Raw genomic sequence first — 21,186 nt, forward strand, 5'->3', positions numbered from 1 at the left:
TGCTATGTTTCTACAATGCCAAAATCAAACTGCAACCGAACAATTTTAGTCGAAGTATCATGCATTTAATTGGTCAACATGATACAAAGCCACTGAATTAACAAATGTTTTGCCCTAAATTGTGGAGAAGTTTTTGTATCTATTAGTCAATTTCAGATAGATTGAGGATTGACTTCACTGTGAGAGATAAAACAATAAAGCTTCTAGAAGATAATATGCAAGAGCAGTTTTAGGATCTTGAGAAAGACAGAGATTTCTTAACAGTACACAAAAAGCGCTAATCATAAGGGAAAGACCAAGAAATTGAAAGCTTCTGTCCCTCTAAAGACATCAATTAGAGAGGACTACAATAGGAAGATTATCTTCAAGGATGAGGAACTCATATCCACAGCATTTAAACCAATTCTACATAGTAAAATGCACAGACAACACAAACAAAACATGGACAAAAGATCTGAACATCTCACCAGAAATGGATGTCCAGAAGGCCAACAAACATACTAAAAGTTATTCAACATCATTAGTCATCAGGGAAATGCAAGTGAAATCTCAAACAAGATACTACCATATACCTAGCAGGTGGGCTATAAATTTAACAACCTGACACCACCAAGTGTTGGTGAAACTGTGGAACAACAGTAAATAATTCACATACACTGTGCATGGGGATATAAACTGGTAAAGTGCTTTTTAGCAGTATTCAGTACAGCTAAAAACAGGGACACTCCAGAGCCCAGCAATTCCACTCCTACACATGCTTACATATACACCAAAAGAGACATTAACAAAAATCTTCAAAGCAATGATATTCATAACAACCCCAAACTGGAAAGAACTCAAATGTCCATAAGCAGTAAAGTGTGTTATGTTCCTACATTGAAATAAAATGGCAATAAGTGAACACATCATTGGGGCACACGACACCTGGATAAGTCTCAGAAAGATGTTGACAAAATAAGCCAGACATGCAAAAAATACAGTATGGCTCCATTTATATAAAGTTCAACTCTGCACTACATGTCATAAGAAATATTTACAAACAAGTGAAGGCTTAACCAGGTATGTTATATGCCTAGTCACAATACAAATTACTTAAAAGCAGGACTTTCATATAAATACAGGACAAACATGCAAGTTAGATTTATATAACTCATAATGAGGGAACAAATAAAAAGGTAAAGCCAGTTCAAACAAGAATTAGGGGAACAGGGTTATAAAATCCACCAGGCAAGACAACATGCTGAAATATTTTCGGAGTTGGAGACAAAACCATTTAATGTCCAACAGGGCAATAAAAACTCATTTTTGTGATCATCAGTATTATCAGTCTAAACTATGCTCCAGTCTGACACTGAAAACACCCAGAGATCTCTTTTGTGGGTATCAATGTTGTTAAGCTTTTGTTTGGTCATCTTGAAAGACTGAGTGTGTAGACGGAAGTGGGTTGTAAAGAATGAGCAAATAAACGGTTATATATTTGGAGCTACTATATGTTATCAAAAACAAAGAAAGCTGAAACTTTATAAACATGGTAGCACATTGCAAATTTTCTACAGTCCCTACCAGGCCACCTAAGCCAGTATATCTCAACTAATGATCTACTACATTTAAATATAAACATTATGTGAAAAGAGGAGTAGGGAAGAATGTGAACTTCTTGCTTTTCTGAGAGAGCAGAGCAAACAAGCAGGCCATGAGACTGCTGCGGAGACAAGTCGCCACTACAGTAAGACCCATTACGGATTCTCTCATCTCTGCATCCTCAGCAACCTCTGAAAGGTCTGATGATGTCATGTCACTTCCGTGTTTCTAATCTAGAAAATTATCAGTTATCCCTTCTGCGTGGTTGGAAGGCATTCGGTATTCAACACACAGTCATGGAACCCTGTCCACATGGTGGGCACTGGTCTAAACGCTGGATGGCAGGAGTCAACGTACAGGAGGTGAGGAGAAATATCTGGGATATATTTTGATGGTAAGGGGATGATTTCCTTAGGAACGGAAAATGGGTGGCTAGGCAGAGAGCTATGAATCAGGAGTATCATGATCCTAGGGTTTTTTCCCCTAAGAAATGAGAAGGATAGTGTTAACAATGTGCCAAGGTGGTAAAAAAAAAAAAAAAAATGTTGGAAGATCAGCCTTACTTATTTTCTAACTTGAGAAAACTACAGGTTCCAGTGCAGATTCATTAGGTGCGAAGTGCTTATTAGACATCCGTTGTGGCTATGCTGAGCACGCAGGTGCACAGCCTTACATTCAGGAAGGGGTCCAGATGGAAGATACAGACACAGGTGGTTTTTAAAACCACAGGACTGGATGTACCGAGCAGATGCATATGGACAGACAAAAGAACCGAGGACAGAAACTTGGGGAACTCCAAGGTTCAGGGCTCTGGAAGATGAGGAGAAACAAAGCAAAGAAAGAAAGGATGGCAGAGGTAGCAGGAGAACCGAGAGGGAGTGGGTCCTGGCATAGGGACAGGAGGAAAGGCAGAACACGAGGCAGCTTCAGGTGGGTTGACGGAGGACACATGAAATTTCTCTTCTGCCTCCTTCTAATTTGCAGTGAAATAGGAAGAAGGGGTATCTGACAGGAGTGAGGATGAGACAAGGGGGAGGAAGTCTGGAGAAAGAAAGGAGACGAAACAGCAGTAGACCGGGAGAGTGGGAGAGTACACTCCAAGTAGCTGGGGAGGGGGGCAACCTCAAGGTGAGCATCATGGAGAGAGGGTGGCATGAAACATGGTTTTAAGCTCTCCTCCAGCCACAACCAGAGGCCGCGGTGCAGGTGAGGCAAAGACAGGGAGCTGGATTCATTCAGGAACTGGGCTTTCCCAAATGGCCATGGCAAAGGGAGAGAAAGAAGGAGTTATGGGTTTGTACAAAGCATCTATGATGGGCCTTGGGAGCAAAACTGGGTAAGGAGGCTAGTAACGCTGTCAGCAGGCAGGGGAAGGGGAAGGGTCAGAGGCTCAGTGGAGCCTGTGGTAAATTCTGGTAAAGTGGAGCCTCACTGGTAAATTCCAGTGGGATGGGACAAGTTCTTGAGTCGGGGGGTCGGAGGAAGGGATCCGGCAGACAACAAGAGGTGAAGGTCTCAAAGTGGGGTGGAGAAACTGAAGTGGGGGAGAGGTGGGGTATGTAGTAACGGGAAGTATAAGGTATGGCGGGGGGGGAGGGGCAGAGGGCTCGGAGCGGGTGGAGGACATGGTCACTGGTGAAGAGGAAGCCAGATAGCTGAGCAGCAGAGGGCTGGGGAGGTCGGTCTGTTCACTCACCAAGAACTACTGCAGGGCCTGACTCATGGGCTCCAAGCTACAATTTCTGTGGAAGAGAAGGGCCCTGGAGTCCCTGTCCAAGGAAACCATCCACGTGGAGGGCTTGGTGGTAGAATCTTCCATACAAGCCTTAAAGATCAAGGGGGAGCATGTTGTGAAAGGGCAGTGAGAAGCCCAGAGTCCGGAAGATCTAACTGAGTTTGGGCTGTGTGAAGAGTTAATAACCTGCTTACCCAGAAGCAAGGCGGTTCTCGTGAATGGAAGAAGAGAGGCCCGACTCCAAGTTCAGATGCACCAGGGCCGCTGTTGTAGAAAGCCAAACAGGATGAAGTGTAATGGAAGTGGGGAAAAATGGAAACTCAGCCAAGAACAGAAAACTGCACTTTAAGTGGATAATGGATAATGGAGATCACTACTGGCCTAAGATGCTGTCCTCCAAAAAGAGTCACCTTTTAAGTGATTTGATTTCACCGCTAAGCTGTTTGCCCATAAGATAAGTGCTCAATTAGGGCAGAGGGGGAGTTGCATTTGAAGAGATTAATGTTTCAGGCTTTTAGATTCCATGCGGGAGAAAAAAAAAATCAAGAATCAACTATTCCTTTAACCTACCAGGATGATGCTTCCCGCCCCTACTCCCCCCTAGGTTATTGCTGCTGGGAGAGGCAGCCTTCCTGAACTAGCATCCAATCTGGACCACTGTCCTTGAAGCTGACTGCTCGTAGGACGGCTCTGGAGAGGCGCTGAAATACAATCACCAGGCTGCCTTAAAGAGGGGGCATGCTTTGTCCAGAAAGATCAGAGGGTAATTTGTCTGTGCTACTCCTTGGCTGTTTGGAAATCTTTACCTGGTTTCTAAACCTTAGGTCAGGTTTCCCCAGGGCTCTACCATCTCAATTCTGGAAAACAAGGTCAGTTTTAATGGTGGGAATTAGTATGAAGGAGAGAGGATGAGCTTCAAGGTGAAGGGCAGGAGCTGTTTAAATATCCGCAGTGTTTACCATTCCCCTGATGGCTTCCCCGGGCACTCCTGCTTATTTAGGGGAATGTGCTGGAAGATGTCCCATTGGTGGGGGAAATTAGAAGGCGTAGCTGCAAGCAAAAGTGCAGACATCACATTCCACTTAAACACTGGATGCATTAATCTCCAAATTGTTCTGGGCCCAGCTACCCCTGCTCCCCTGCCTAGGGAGCCCGTTAAGGGGGAGGTCCCAAGTAACCATTAATTGCAGTGGCTTTCCTTGGGCTCAGTCCTTATCAAGCCTAAAGGTCAAAAGCAAACTGAACATCAGTGATGCTCTGAGCCACCCATCAGGGATTCAGTAATGCCAGAGGAAGGTGAATAGGCACTAGAGTCACATATTCCAAGAACTGTCAAGATGCTGAGCAAACAGGTGATTTATTGCTGTGCAAAACTAATAAGAGATTACTAGAGGGAGCAGGACACAGGAGATCAGTGACTAAATGATCTCCTAATGGCCTGAACGAGTCCCAGTGCCTGCCTCTGTACCTAATGTACTAGCCCAGGGTGCCCTTTGGACCAGGGAGAGAATCTGGATCATTAACCCTCCCTGGATGATTCCTAAGATAAAAGGAAAGTGGGTTGAGGCTAAAGGAAAATGTTAGATAGTTGGGAAATTCTTCTTTACTGATAGGGATATATCACACAGAGACTTAAAGTCGTGGTTTCTTGGATCATGCAATACCCCCTTGAAAAATAAAGTTGTGGACTCTTACACTCCAGTGTGTGTGTGTGTGTGTGTGTGTGTACACACACATAACAGATTGCATACACAATTTCAGAGAACTTATGTACTTCAAAAGCTCACCCATTACACCCAGTTTAAGAAATTCCATCCTACATAGATTAAGAGGGAAATGCCTTATCTAATAACACAAGCTCCTTGCAAGAAGTTTAGAAATATCTTCCTAAAGAGAAGGTTTTCTCATTAAAACATATAAGTAGCCATGCATTTTTTTTTCTCCGATTGATGTTAAATTCCTGAATATTTGTGTCTAGTTTCTCTTCCAGGCTTTCTTTGTGAAGGTGTCACCTCCAGAATTAAATGTGGGTAAAACTTAGTCACTTATTAACAAAATGTGTATTTAGTATTAATAAGGTGCAAAAAATATGCTAAGAGACCTGCTACATATGCAGAGATAAGCAAGGCCCATTCTAGATGCTGAAAGAGCTTCGGATCCTGTTGTAAAAGTGATAAACTTACAGAAGCAACTCTGATGTCACAGAGAACGTGGCTGCCACGCAGGGGTCAAAGGTCAAAGGAAGAGTGTGTGTGTGTCCGGGTCACAGAATTTGGAAAGTTTCACAAATGATATGCAACTTAAACTGATCATAGAAGTGTTTTTCAAACTCTGTTTTTTTCCAGAACCATCTGCGAGAAACACATTTCATGTCATGGTGTAGGACACATATTCATATATATGAAATAAGACGTCTGCAAAGCAATATTTTCCCTTATTATAGGCCAGTATGGTCTGTTATATCCTACTCTACTCTGCTGTACTTGGTTCATTTAACCAGAAATCATGATTGGGACCCCTGAAGTTTATTTCACAACCCAATGGTTGTCTGCGGTTTGATAAATACTGCTTTAAAGGATGGCAGAGGTGGGGGTACCTTGCATGGTTACTATCACTTGAGAGTTCCAGAAATTCTATGCTACAGGTACCATGATCGTCATTGTTTGTCAGAGAAGGAAACGAGATTGTGGACAGGTGACGTAACAGGTCCAAAGTCATGCAATCCTTAAGTAGTCAACAGGAATTCAAACCCAGCTCAGTGGACTATGCAAAAGCCCAAGGGACTATGCAAAAGCCCAAGGTCATGCAAGGCACAGAGGAAAGAAACAGCTTTTGGGGAAATGGGCAGTTTGGTTGTAGTGTAGGGTATGAGTAGGAAAACTGGGACAGATGATTATAAAAGGAATCACATCATTATTATTTTCAAGTAATTCAAGTAAAATTCTCCTTTGACTTTCACCCTTTGTTTCATTCTCAACCTCCTCCTGCAAAATCTCCCTGTACCTTTAGCCTAATTCTTCCGTACTTGATTTATAATTAGAGCTGTTTTTTGTTTTTTGTTTTAAGATTTTGTTTCAGAGAGAGCGAGAGCAGGATCGGGGGAGGGAGGGGGAGGGACAGAGGAAGAGGGAGGAGCAGACTCCCCACTTACAGGGAGCCTGATGCAGGGTTGGATCCCACTATCCTGGGATCATGACCTGAGCTGAAGGGAGACACTTAACTAACTGAGCTACCCCGGGGCCTCTATAGTTACAGCCCTCAAAAAAATACAATTCTTATCGTATTTCACACAGGACACAGTTGAAAACTTAGGTGCTTCAATGCTCAGCAAAGAAGAAAAAAACAAGAAGACAAGATGGCTGTTCTCAAAAACTCTTACTGTGTGGACAGATCGTACGTAGGTTATTACACAGGTATATTAAATATACACCCACATAAAGGGAAACATTACTCTTTAAAATAATATATAAAGGATGAATTATATGTACAAGTTAGGAGTCAAGAAAGGGAAAAACATTTTCAGTTGGTTCTTGGGATGCTCTAGACAGGATTTAGAAGGAAGATGTTTCAGATCATTTAAGGACAAGAGGAACCCAGGAGTCCTTGAGATTTGGGCGGTTGGAAGCAGACAGAGCAAGAAGGTAAGAGGTGAAAGCAACTGGAAGAGATGAAAAGGGTGGTAAAGGGATTCAAGGGTGGGCCTACATTGGAGACGACCATCAATATAGTCTTAATTAAGTTCTCATCTTCCATAATTAATAGTTAGTGTGCATATATATACATGTCTGGTAAATTTAAACTGAAACTCTGACTCTTATAACAGCAGAGAGGAAAAGTCTAAGCCTAGAAATAAACCCAAACCTAGCCTATGTTTATAATTTGAAGAGTTATCCATCATTTCTTTCACATTAGTTAGTATTAATATTATTTAGATAAGAGAACCCACAGTTTGAACTAACGAAGGGATGCTTCAGTGACTGCTGTATTTACATTTTGCAGAAATAATGAAATACTCTAATTTTTCCCCATGTCTTATTAAAAGCTGCCTAAAGTAATAAAAGATGACACGGGGCTTTGGGTTTGGGCTCTTAATAATGACTGTTACTGCAATGTTCATGAGACCATGGATAAGAATCTTCTTTCTACTCCAAAAGTGATCGTTTTTGTTCTGTGTTGATTTGGATTATTTGCCGTGTGTGTGTGTGTGTGTGTGTGTGTGTGTGTGTGTGCGGGTGTATATATAGCCCGCTCGATAGATCTCACAATATCCTTTTTCATTATTTGTGCTTTACTTTCAACATCAAGAACATGGAAAAAATAATTCATTAAATGGATCCACTTTGGATGCCTATTCATAGAAAACAAAGACTTTTAAAAAGATATCTTTAACAACTTAACAGATTCTAAGACAACTGCCCTCACAGCTTCAACTGGAAATAGGCCTCCACTAGCCCAGCCTCTCCTACCAGCACTTGTCTAGTAGGACAGAGACAATAATGGTTCCTAGCTAATATTAAAGTACCTGGGTGGCTCAGCTGGTTAAGCGTCTGTCCTTGGCTCTGGTCATGATCTCACAATCCTGGGATCAAGCTCCCCCTGCTTGTGCACCCTCTCTCTGTGTCAAATAAAGAAATAAAATCTTAAAACAACAAAAAAAAAGCAACAATTAGGTTACCAGTTGGGGAGTGTGTGAGTGTGTGTGTGTGTGTGTGTGAGAGAGAGAGAGAGAGGTTTTGAATAAACCAACTAGCCAGACCTTATTTTATCTATTTTGTGTGACTATAGTTAAAAATGGTTTGACTGCCAAGCATTGGTTCTCAAAATCTGCACCTGTCTTAAACACAGTGGATTCTAGTTTTTCATGTACATTATGTTTTATAAAGTCACCATGAACCCTGAATTAGTATATCTCAATCATTCCTCCTGGGAGAAACATAAGGTTAGGCTCCTGTGAGTTTCTGGTCACATTTCTGTCAATGGATTAGTACATGACCATGTTTTATGTGTGTTTCCATTTAAAGTCACCTTATTTAATATATATTATTGATTCACTAACATTGAACTTGGCCAACAGCACTATAATTCATGCCTAAACAAAGCTTACTAACTTGAAAGGGTGTTCAATATATCTAAATATTGAAAACTGGAAGTTAGAGAGTGATGTGTATAGGGCATCCCTCTCTTGCAAAAGCAAAAAGCAAACAACTAAAGAAACTCCTGGGTGAATGTGTGTTTGTGCTTCCTCCCCATGGAGAATAGAGTGGAAATACAGTATCAGGCTGTTAGCATTATCTCAGGGCATTAAAGGGTGGAATCGGCAGAAAAGCATTAACTTTTTCCTCTGCATTTGTATTTTTTAAATGAAACAAAAATGTGTCATTAATAAAAATGTGTTTTATAAGGTTGAATTTTAAATTGTCTACTTATTTATAAAAGGCTATCTTTTTCCCATTGGATATTCTTTCCTACTTTGTCAAAGATTAATTGACCATATAATCGTGGGTTCATTTCTGGGTTTTTTATCTTGTTGCATTGTTCCATGTATCTATTTTTGTGTCAGTACCATACTGCCTTGATCACTACAGCCTTGTGATATAACTTGAAGTACAGAACCGTGATGTTTCAAGCTTTGCTTTTCTTTTTCAAGATTGCTTTGGCTACTCGGGTCTTTTGCGGTTCCATGCAAATGTTAGGACAATTTGTTCTTTCTGTGAAAAATGTTGATGGTATTTTGATAGGGACTGCATTAAATGTGTAGATTTCTCTGGGTAGTGAAAACATTTTTACAATATTTGTTTTTCTAATCCATGAGCATGGATTTTTTTCCCTATTTCTTTGTGTCCTCTTCAAATTCTTCCATAAGTTTTCTACTGTTTTCAGAGTATAGCTGTTTTACCCCTTTGGTTAGGTTTATTCCTGGGTTTCTTATTGTTTTGGTATAATTGTAAATGGGACTCTTCTGCTTCATTATTGGTGTAAAGAAACACAATACATTTCTGTATATTGATTTTGTATCCTATAACTTCACTGAATTCCTTTAGCAATTCTAGCCGTTTTTTGGGTTTTCTATATAGTGTACCATGTCATCTACAAACAGTGAAAGTTTCACTTCTTCCTTGACGATTTGGATTCCTTTTATTTCGTTCTGTTGTCTGACTGCTGAGGCTCGGACTTCAGTGCTATGTTAAATAACAGTGGTAGGAATGGACATCCTTGTTTTGTTCCTGACCATAGAGGAAATGTTCTCAGTTTTTCTCCACTGAGGATGATATTAGCTGTTGGTTTTTCATATATGGCTTTTATTATGCTGAAGTATGTTCCCTCTAATCCTACTTTGTTAACAGTTTTTATCCCACAGGAAAAAGAATCTCTTCAACAAATGGTGTTGGGAAGACTGGACAACATGAAACATGCAACATGAAAGGGAATGAAATGGGAGCACTCTCTTACCCCATACACAAAATAAATTCAAAATGGATTTAAGACCTAGATGTGAGACATGAAGCCATAAAAATCCCAGGGGAGAACACATTGGCTGTGACAACTTCTTTCTAGATATATCTCCTGAGGCAAAGGAAAACAAAGCAAAAATAAACTATTGGGACTATATCAAAATAAAAAGCTTCGGGGCGCCTGGGTGGCTCAGTGGGTTAAAGCCTCTGCCTTTGGCTCAGGTCATGATCTCAGGGTGGGATCGAGCCCCACATTGGGCTCTGCTCAGCAGGGAGCCTGCTTCCCCCTGTCTCTCTGCCTGCCTCTCTGCCTACTTGTGATCTCTCTCTCAAATAAATAAATAAATAAAAGTAAATAAAATAAAAATTAAAAATAAAAAGAACTCATAAAACTCAACACCCTAAAAATGACTAAGCCAATTAAAATATAGACAGAAGTCGTGAATAGTCATTTTTCCAAAGAAGAAATACAGACAGTCAAGAGACACATGAAAAAAAGATGCTCAGCATCATTCATCATCAGGGAAATACAAATCAAAACTACAATGAGGTATCACTTCACACTAACATCAACAACACAAGAAACAACAAGTGTTGGTGAGGATATGGAGAAAGGGCAATCCTCTAACACTGTTGGTGGGAATGCAAGCTGGTGTAGCCGCTCTAGAAAACACTATGGAGGTTCTGCAAAAAAGTTAAAACTAGAGCTGCTCTACAATCCAGCAATTGCATTCCTAGTTATTTACCCAAAGAATACAAAAATACTAATTCTAAAGAATATGTGCACCCTGGTACTTATAGCAGCATTATCTACAATAGCCAAATTATGGAAACAGCCCAACGGATGAATGGGTAAAGATGTGGTATATATACACAATGGAATGTTACTCAGCCATAAAAGAGAATGAAATCTTGCTACTTACAATGACACGGATGTTGCTAGAGGGTATTAAGTGAAATAAGTCAGTCAGAGTAAGACAAATATATTATTTCACTCATATGTGGAATTTAAGAAACAAAGCAAACAAGGAAAGGGGGAAAAACAAAGACAGAGAGGCAAACCAAGACACAGACTCCTAACTAAGAGAATAAGCTGCTGGTTACTAGGGGGGATGGGTGAAATAGGTGATGGGGATGAAGGTGGGCATTTGCTATTATGAGCACCAGCTGTTGTACAGAAGTGTTAAATCACTATATTGTACACCAGAGACTAATATTACAGTGTATTAATTGGAATTTAAATAAAAGTTTTTTAAAAAGCAGAAAAAATAATTAATTTACAGAAGAATAAAGGTGACAAAGTAATAAACCATTGGCCAGACAAAAGAAAACAAATTAAACTAAGGAAGAGTTTAAAAGTGTTTAAATTAAATTAGAATTAAAATAAAATAATGCTAGCAGATTTGAAAATCTTGATAAAAGCTCAGTTTTATAGCAAATATAAACTATTACAATGACTTGAGAAAAAATAGGAAACCTGAAGAAAGAGTATTAAAAAATGAAGTTATCAAAGAATTACTTTTCTGAAGAGACTAAGCCATGATGATTTTAGCAGCCATTGCTTTTAAACACACCATTTCAATACCATAACAACAGATGAGGTAAGGAAAAACCTATAAAGCTACCTTATTCCTTCCATGAAAATGGAAATATATATGTGTGTCACACACACACACACACACACACACACTGAAAAAGAATATATGTATCACCTTGTTGGGGGAAAAGTGTGAAACTTGAGAACCAGAAGTCTGAACAATGTTTGGAAAAAAAAAAGCAGACTGGAACAGAAGAGCACAGAAACCAGAGAAAGAAAAATATTACACATAGAAAAGAAATGTGCACACTAAAACCACACTTTCCTCCACCGAAGCCCTCTGGCCACTTAAACTTGGAAGGGCTCATGCAATTCATAAAGCAAGAGTTGGCTTTGAGTTCCAAGTGGAAAAATGTAACAATGTTAATCTTGTATGCATTGAATGGTACATGTTAATAAAATTTACAGAATGAATAATATTAATAAATAACAATGATGGAAGTATAAAAAGAAATAGACAAACCTGCCACCACAATGAAAACCTTTTCAATCCTTGAGTAATTGACAGACCAGGCAAACTAAAAAGCTATCGGAAAAGATACACAAGATTTAAGCGACACAAATAAGAAGTGCAATCTAATGGATATTACTAAAATATTCACCCATGTATCTATCAGTCAAGAGTCAACCAAGGAAACAGAAACCACTCTAAGTCTTTGCAACAGGGGTGAGGGGATTTAGTGCAAGAAATTGGTTACACATGTGATGGAAAACTTGGAGTGACAGATGGGTGTTATTGAGCCAAAAGATTAGCAGCAGCAGGAAGCCACCACCACTCCAAAGCTGGGATCAGTAGTAACAGACAGCTTTTTCAAGCGGTTTTACCATAATTAGTTGGAAAGGGATTTGGGGTCAGGGTTGGCTTTGTTTTGCTTCTTTAAGGGATCTCTCCCCTCGCTCCTGGAAGAAGAGGTTCTGAGCCTCCTCTTCAGTGCTGTGGCTTGAAGTTTGAGGTCCAAGGAGAGAACAACTTAGTAAAGAGAAGATGGAGGTCCAGGTCTGCCTCTTACTTTCTTTAAAAAAAAAAAAATAATACCTAAATATATTATATGAGGATCATTCTCTGAAACAAATCTGCAGATTGAGGCAGGAACATACTGTGTTCCAGAAAGCTGTAATGTAGCAAGCTTAACACAGAGGCATGTGCTGGTGAAGTGGCTGAACTTCAAAGATGAAGGATTCTTCAGGCATTCAGGCAGCAATATCATATGACCTACATGGAGAAAGCTCTCACGCTGGCCTCCAACTCTCTCCAGTCATGGTGAATGCCAGAAGACCCTGGTGCCATGTACTGAAGGAAAAAATGACTCAGAACTAGTATCTGCAAAAACCTTGTCTTTCAAGCCCAACCAGCTACATAATCTGGAGGTCCAGAGCAAAATGAAAATGCAGGACTCCTTGTTTAAAAGAACATTAAGAATCTCAGAACCAAGACAACAGAACATGAAACAAAGCAACAGGTCCTTCTGAGTGCCAGGCCCAGAACAGTAGCACAGGTTGCGCACTAACAAAGCCAGCTCTGCTTTCTGGTAGAAAGGAAATGTTCAGGCATACATACAAAATACAGCATAAACCTTCTTCAACAAATTATTTGATGACAAAATTCCAGAGATGATGTAAATCAAAGAACTAAGAAATGAAGACTCTTGTGGCAGTGAGCACTGAATTTAATGTATGTATGTATGTTTGTATTTATGTCAAATACTAAACATCTTGGAGAATTATGGTTACAGAAAAATATATATTTGATAAGATGATGAAGGACAAAATTGCTAATGCATTTATCTTGCCCTGCCTCATATTTTAGTATGTACTGAATTAGACACAATGAGTCTACATTCTCAAGGTTTTACTTCATCTCTTTCCTTAATTTTAGAAGGATCTTTTATTAAGAAATATCTCATGGAATGAAAAAATATTTATCTGAAGGCTAAGGGATTGCTCTGGTTTTACTTCAGCTTATCCTTCTTCTATTATATTCAAATAAATTATATTTAATATTTTTATTGAAAAATACATGCCTCTATTTTTATGAAAATCCAAATGTTAATAGTTATTTATGGGTGACAGAATCTAAGTATTTTATTTTCATTTTTGCCTTTTCTGCATTAATTGAATTCCTTGTAAGTGGCATGTGTAAACAAAAGCTAAATTTATTTTATTTTATTACAAAACTTTAGCGAAATATTTCTCCCACCAAAAGGCTCCAAGCCAGAGGATTTTATTGGTGAGGTCTAAAACCTCAAAAAGCAGAGTTTCTATATTTAGGTTGTTTTATAACACAAAGGGCTAGAAAATTTCCAACTCATTCTACAACACATCACTGATACCAAAACAAGGCAATTTTTACAAAAAAACCAATATGCCAATCACTTTGAACATAAACATAAACACAAATCACTTTGAATATAAATGAATATAATAAAGCTAAATAAAATATTTCCAGCAGGCTAGATCCCTTCTGAGGCAGGCATGTGAGCGTGTGCGTGTGAGAGCTATGTTACTAAGAAGTTGGATACTGAGAGCTGAGCCTACTTTGACATGGAAGCAAAGGAGATATTCTCTGCCCCGTTCCTAATGCCCTGAAGAACCTCTAGTGGACTGAGGGATATGGAGAGTCGTGGGACACAGAGAAGTCTCTGAGATGGGCAGAGCTTACACTGGACAACATGGGTTCACACTGTGGGGCTCTGATGATCACGGTGCTTCCTCAGCAAGGTAGCACCACACAGGGTTGCTGAAGATGGTATATCAAGGGGGCTGTGGGAGTGGTACACCCTGAGTAAAGTCAAACAAGGAAGTGAACTGCCTACAGTCAGTTTTATTATTTTTTTTAGTCAGTTTCAAAAACAGACACATGAAAAAATGCTTAACATCACTCATCATCAGGGAAATGCAAATCAAAACCACAAAGAGATACCACCTCACACCTCTCAGAATGGCTAAAATAGTAAGTCAGGAAACAACAGATGTTGGTGAGAACGTGGAGAAAGGGGAGCCCTCCTACATTGTTGGTGGGAATGCAAGCTAGTGCAGCCACTCTGGAAAACAGTATGGAGGTTCATCTAAAAGTTAAAAAAACAGAGCTACCCTATGACCTAGCGATTGCATTTGTAGGTATTTATACAAAGGATACAGACATAGTGATTTGAATGAGCACGTGAACCCCAATGTTTAGAGCAGCAATGTCCACAACAGCTGAACTACAGAAAGATCTCAGATGTCCATTGACAGATGAATGGATAAAGAAGATGTGGGGCAGATGCATACGCATATAATGGAATATTACTTAGCCATCAAAAAGAATGAAATCTTGCCATTTGCAAAACCTGTGTGGAACCGGAGGGTATAATGCTAACCAAAGTAAGTCAGAGAAAGACAAACACCATATGATTTCACTCACATGGGACTTAAGAAACAAAACAGATGAACATTGGGGCAAGGAGTGAAAATAAAATAAGATAAAAACAGAGAGGGAGGCAAACTATAAGGGACACTTAACTCTAGGAAATAAACTGAGGATTGCTGGAGGGGAGGTGGTGGGGGATGGGCTCAGTGGGCTAGACAGGAGATGGGCATGAAGGAGGGCACTCGCTGGGATGAGCCCTGGGTGTTAATATGCAATTGATGAATCACTGAACTCCCCTGAAACTAATAATATACTATATGTCAACTAAAATAAATTTAAATAAAATTAAAAAAACACAATAATACAAATAGCTACAAGTTAGTCTGCTTTCATATTATCAGCAAGTGTCTGCAATTCTAATCCCAGTGATAAAATGTTCTCTTGTGAAAAAAAAATAGTCCCCCTTGGACTTAATTTTATATATGCTTTAGTTACCTGTTCTTTAATAAATATTGCATTCTACATAACTCAGAGAGCTTTGAGTTACACAGTTAGCCATCAACATGCAGAATTAGCTCCACAGGATTCTTTTTTTCAAGGGTGAGTTTGTAACGGTCTGAAAATTTTGAGCTTGCTTCAGAGCATCTTTGGTCACCCACCTCAGTGTCCCAACACATTCCTGTTTTTAAACAGTAAATTATATATGAGCAATGACAGTACAAATGATTTTAAAGTCAAAGAAACAAAACTATTATTTCAATTCTATAAATCATGTGATTTCTTGGACCTTTTATTTGGAATTTAAAACTGTGGAAAGCAGAGGGCTCACTGAAAGGTGCAATGGTTTTGTTTGGTAAGTGAAAATCTTAATTCACACATGAAACATACTCATTTTCTTTCATCTCTATTACATGAAATTTATAAATGAAAATTATCATTTTGTGGTGTAGAGATAGGGGCAGCAGAAAGGGATCCACCTCAGGTGCGAAACACATTGCTGTCACTGACACCCCTGTTACATGAGGTGACATGAGGGGGCAATTACAGTGACACCAGGGGGCAGAGAAGGGAGCAGGAGTCTTCAAAGCACTGAGCACATTTCCTGCTCTTATCTCAGGTAATCACACAGAAATCAGTTCTGAACCCTCTGGACTGAGGAAGAGCCCCCAAGACTATTGCAAGCAGGAGTTCCAAGAAGAGAAAGAATGGATTTCTTTTGATTCGTTGGATGAAAGCTGCTACTCTTATTAATTTGGACTTTTATGTGGATACTTTGGCTTCGGGCATAATGGAGTAACTGGAAATGAACTTCCCTTCCCACCATCAATGGAGAGAAAGTCAGGCAAAATAAACCAGACAACTATGTTCAGATATTGGACAACAAGCAGGGCAGGATGGTGATTCCCCAAGATGAGGGACACAAACGAGGTAAGCCTCAGCTTTCTTCATGAGAGACTTCTTGCACAGCGGTGTAGACAGGGGGACCTCACCGAGAGCACCGTGATCTCCCAGAGGCAAGGAGAGACTTCTTGCACAGCGGTGTAGACAAGGGGACCTCACCGAGAGCACCGTGATCTCCCAGAGGCAAGGAAACAGAGATGAGCATTGGGGAGAGATGAAGTATCTGGAATCTGTGGAGAAGAAAGTGCTACAGAGAGTCAAAACTCCAGAACAGTGCAGAGACGCCTTCCATCTGAGGCTGAGTAGTAAGTTCTGCATATGTATGCAACCCTGAGAACTGGCCAAAGAACCTCCTGGGAGTTTTCTGCTGATCAACTCTCAGCTCACAGAGGATGTGAGAATTTCCAGATCCAACCAGCCCAAGGGGAAAGCTCCTGCCGCATGCCCACGCATTCCATAAGGACCCCAGAGTCCAGCTTTCGTGGCATGCAGATTTAGTTAAAGACTACTGGAACCCCAGCTGAACAAAAACAAAAGTCAGCCTCAAAATCATCTGCTGACAATCCACTGGTCCACAGGTAACTCCAGCACCTTCTTAAAGTCCAACATTGTTTGTGGGAAGATAACAAAACCCAGACCTCAACAATATAAAATCCACTATGCCCAGCATCTAATACAAAAGGACTTTGTAATCAAATTCTAGCCACAGAAAGATAACAGGTCCAGATGGCTTCACTGCTGAATTCTATCAGTCATTTAAGGAATAAATGATACCAAACCTTCACAGGCTCTTGAGAAAAAACAGCCACTTTAGGAGGCTGGCACAAACCCAAAGAGCTTATAAGAAATGGAAACTGCAGACCAATATTTCCCATGAAAAAAGTCACAAAGGCTTCAAGAAAATACTAGAAAATCAAATCCACAATATATTATATTAGCAGACTACATATGCAAATAGAGTAGATACATACATATACATACACATATCCATGTGTAAATGCACACATATACAACACACACACCAGTTTTTATATATTAAATTTTTATATATTAGTTGATCTACACTGATGTATATTATACCTCATTTACAATTATAAAAACATAAATAGAACACATTAATTGAAAAAAATTGCAAAGCCTGTATCTGATAAGGAATTTGTATTTAGAGTATACAAAGAACACTTATGACTCAAAAAGAAAAAGAACTCAATTAAAGAATGGGTGAAAGGTCTGAATCGCCATTTCTCTGAAAAAGGTATATACGAACGGCCAATAAACACATCAACATATGTTCGGCATTACTAGTCATTAGGAAAAAGCAAATCAAGACCTCGCTGAAATACCACTTTACACACTCTAGGATGGATATAAGAAAGTTAATAAAAAGAGTGGCTGAGGATGGGTTGAAATTAGAACAAAACTTAGACACTCATGACTTATACACTGCTTGTGGGAATGTAAATGGCATATACTCTTTGGAAAACAGCCTGGCAGTTCCCCCAGAAGGTTAAATACAGCCTATCACATAACCCAGCAATGCCGTTCATTCCTAGATATACACCCAAGAGAAATGAAAACATGTGTTCACGCAAAATCTCATACACAAAGGTTCACAGCAACATTATTCATAATACAAGAGAATAGAAATGACCTAATTATCCATCAACTAATGAAAAAATAAACAAAACGCGGTATACCCATGGAATGCTGATGGTCATAGCAGTGTTTCTGTCATAGTCAAAATCTGGAAACAATCCAAATGTCCACCAATGGATGAATGAATAAATAAAAATGGCATATATTCATGCAATGGATTTGGCCATAAAAAGGAACGAAGTAGTTATATGCTGTGACTTGAATGAACCCTGAAAATATCATGTCAAATGAAAAAGGCCAGTCACAAAAGACCACGTAGTGTATGAGTCTGTTCATACGAAAGTCCAGAATAGGGAAACCTACAGAGAAGAAAGTAGACTAATAGTTGCTTTGGGCTGAAGCAGGGGAGGAGGGCATGGGGGGTCCGGGGAGGCTGGGTGACAGCTAAAAGTTACAAGGGGTGATAGCTTCTTTTTGAGATGATGGAAATGTTCTAAAATTGTGGTAATGCTTGCCTATCTGAGAATATACTAAAAGCCACTCAATTCTACACTTTAAATAGGTGAACTATACGGTATATGAAATTATATCTCAATAAAACTCTTTTTTTTTTTAAGTGTTTCTTAGGTCGGTTATTGGAACGAAGGTCTATGCCATCAAAGAAATAACACTCTCCGGGGCGGGGGCAGGTCCCCAGGCTACCCACAAAAGGTCGGGGGGCCAGACACAGCCACACTCCTGAGAAATGCAAAGACCTGCCCCAAAACACAGCCTGAATCCTGTTTTTACAGGAGAACAGATGAGGGCAGAAATCAAGACACTGGGGGCATCCTGCCCCAGCCCCGACCCCAGGAAGATAGCCGCTGATACAGACAGGCCTGCGGGGGCTCGAAGGTTCCAGAGAAGCTCGAACGGCCGCCACCTGCACAGCCTCCCACCACTTGGACCCTCAAGAGCACCGCCCACCCTGTGTCCAAGCCCCCAGCTGACCTTGAGAGTGCACTGCGCGTTTCAGGTGGCTGCCAGCAACAGGCACGGTGAGGCGACTTGCCAGCTCCTCACCTCTATAGTCCATGACCCGCGTTCCCGCCTCCTGGCCCTTGAACCGGAAGCTGTCCGGACACGCCCCCAGCTCACGTGGGCAAAGCCCGGGAGCGGGGTCTGCCCTGCCGGCCCTCGCCTGCATGCGCATGCGCGCGCGGTGCACATGCTCAGCACATCCGGGGCACCAGGGCCCCGTCGCCGGTGAAGTCACAGGTCATCTCTGGGAAGAAATCGGGCCGGGTGCTGAGCAGTTCTGCAGTGCCAGACAGTCTCTGTGTGGCCTCAGTACTGCGGCGCCAGCAGCTCCTTCAGGGTCCCCAGGGTTGACCTGACCACCTGGAGTTGGAAGAGGGCTCTCTTGGACTCTAGGTTTCCCCGGGGTCCGTGCAACCCCGGGGGTCCTCCAGTTCAGGGTGGTGCTGTTGGCTGGTCAGGGGCTGTTTGCCCCGAGGCATTGATGCAGCGGGAGGGAGGGATAGGGGTGCGAGTGTGCTGGGACTCTGCACTGGGTGGAGGAGGGGAAGGGGGGGTGTGCCCCACACCTCGACTCCGGGCCTGCCGTGGCCCCCTTGCTGCAGCCCTGGTGGAAATATTATTTGATCATAAAAAGGACTGAAGTAATGATACATGCTGTGACATGGAAGAATCTTGAAAATACGCTAAGTGAAAGGAGTCAGTCTCTATAGATTATGGCAGACTGTGTATGATTCTGTGTACGAGATGTCCAGAATAGGAAAATCTGTACAGACAGAAGATAGATTAGTGGTTGCCTGGGAATGGGGGAATGGGAAGCGGGGGCGGGGGTGGTGGTGATAGCGAAAGGGTATGAGGTTTGGAGGAGGGTGGTGAGTAAAATGTTCTAGGATAGATTGTGGCACATGCACATGCACAGCTCTATGAATATATTAAAAACTAATTGACTTATATCATGTAAATGAGTGAATTGCATGGTTTGTGAATTACATCTCAATAAAACTGTGATAAATATTTTCTTAAAAGAGTGGGTAAGAATGGAAAAAACGAGACCTCGGGTACTATGAATGAGTCAATTGGGACAATCCCTGTGGAAAGGAGTTTAGTAAACTCCTTTTATGTAAACTCCTTTTACATAGTAAAATGGCAAAGTCACCTACTCTCTGACCCAGAAATTTCACTTTTATGTGTGCTCTGGAGCAGTACCACCCAATCCCTGATTAGATGAAGAGCTTGTACCAGAATGTAAATCAGAGCATCACTGCCTTCCTTAATAGTGTCTTGCTGTGAAATGTCGTGAACAGAAGAGTGTGCTTTGTGACATAGTTGGCCTGCTGCCATAGACTCATCTTGCCATGGACCATGGCCAGTCTGTGGACCACACGTTAAGCGGTGCCAGTTTAGAGAAATTTGCCCGTGTGCAAGAAGAAATAAACAATTACAGAATGTTATGATGGTGAAAAATTAGGAGCCATCTAATAGTCTATCAATAGTGAATGAATAAATAAATTGTGGAATATTGATTGACTAGGATACCATATAGTCACTGGAAGGAATCGAATACATGTTTCTATACAAATAGGTCTTGAAGTGTGTAATTTTGTATGAAAAATACAGAATAATATGTCATTTACATGAATTTAAAAAACATATAAATCATGCTCTCTTATGCTCCCAGGGGAAAATGTGTGTGTGGTTTTTGTTTGTTTGTTTGTTTTTTATTTGTTTGCTACACTAGAAAATAATGCACTCAATTCATGACAAGGGCTACCTTTGGAGAAACAGAGTTCAGACTAGGAATTGAGAGCAAAGTGACTTTGGTTTAATCCATCATCCTTTATTATGTTTACTTCTTTAAAAAAAAAAAGATTTGTATCAATTGTGTCAAAAATATTAACAACGTTTAATGCTGGGTGGTAGTTCATGGATACTTGATATATGCTATTTGTACTTCTCTGTATTTTTAAATTTCTCAAGAAAAACAACACAATAAGGTGGCTGTACTTTTAGTAAATGAAGGCTTCATGTTACCCAGATATCTGCTCCAGTTATATTGAGAAACTGGAAGTGTGAAACTCCACCATCTGCTAAAGAAATCTTGACATCCATGGATAGCACAGAAACATCAAAGACTGACGTTTAAACCAGATGACAGAGCAGATATAGTTGGGGACATGTGGACAACTGTAACCATTTGGGCAGCAAATCCTGGAGACAAAAATCAGATTCCATCACAGAGTTGGGGAGGAGCGTCTAGATATCCATGATAAAAGTATCAGCGATATTGATTACGACTTCTATACAACTTCTCATTAATTTTTGTGTTGGGTAGGAATAAAGAGCTTTTGAGCTGAATAAAACTTGTTAAAAGTGCAAGCTGTTCTGAGGAATCCTTATGTCTATTCCAGTCTGTTATTATAGGATTAAAGTGTTAAGTGTGAGCAGGAACCCAGCAACA

This window comes from Mustela erminea, chromosome 15, assembly GCF_009829155.1.
Source record: "Mustela erminea isolate mMusErm1 chromosome 15, mMusErm1.Pri, whole genome shotgun sequence".
Taxonomy (NCBI): domain Eukaryota; kingdom Metazoa; phylum Chordata; class Mammalia; order Carnivora; family Mustelidae; genus Mustela; species Mustela erminea.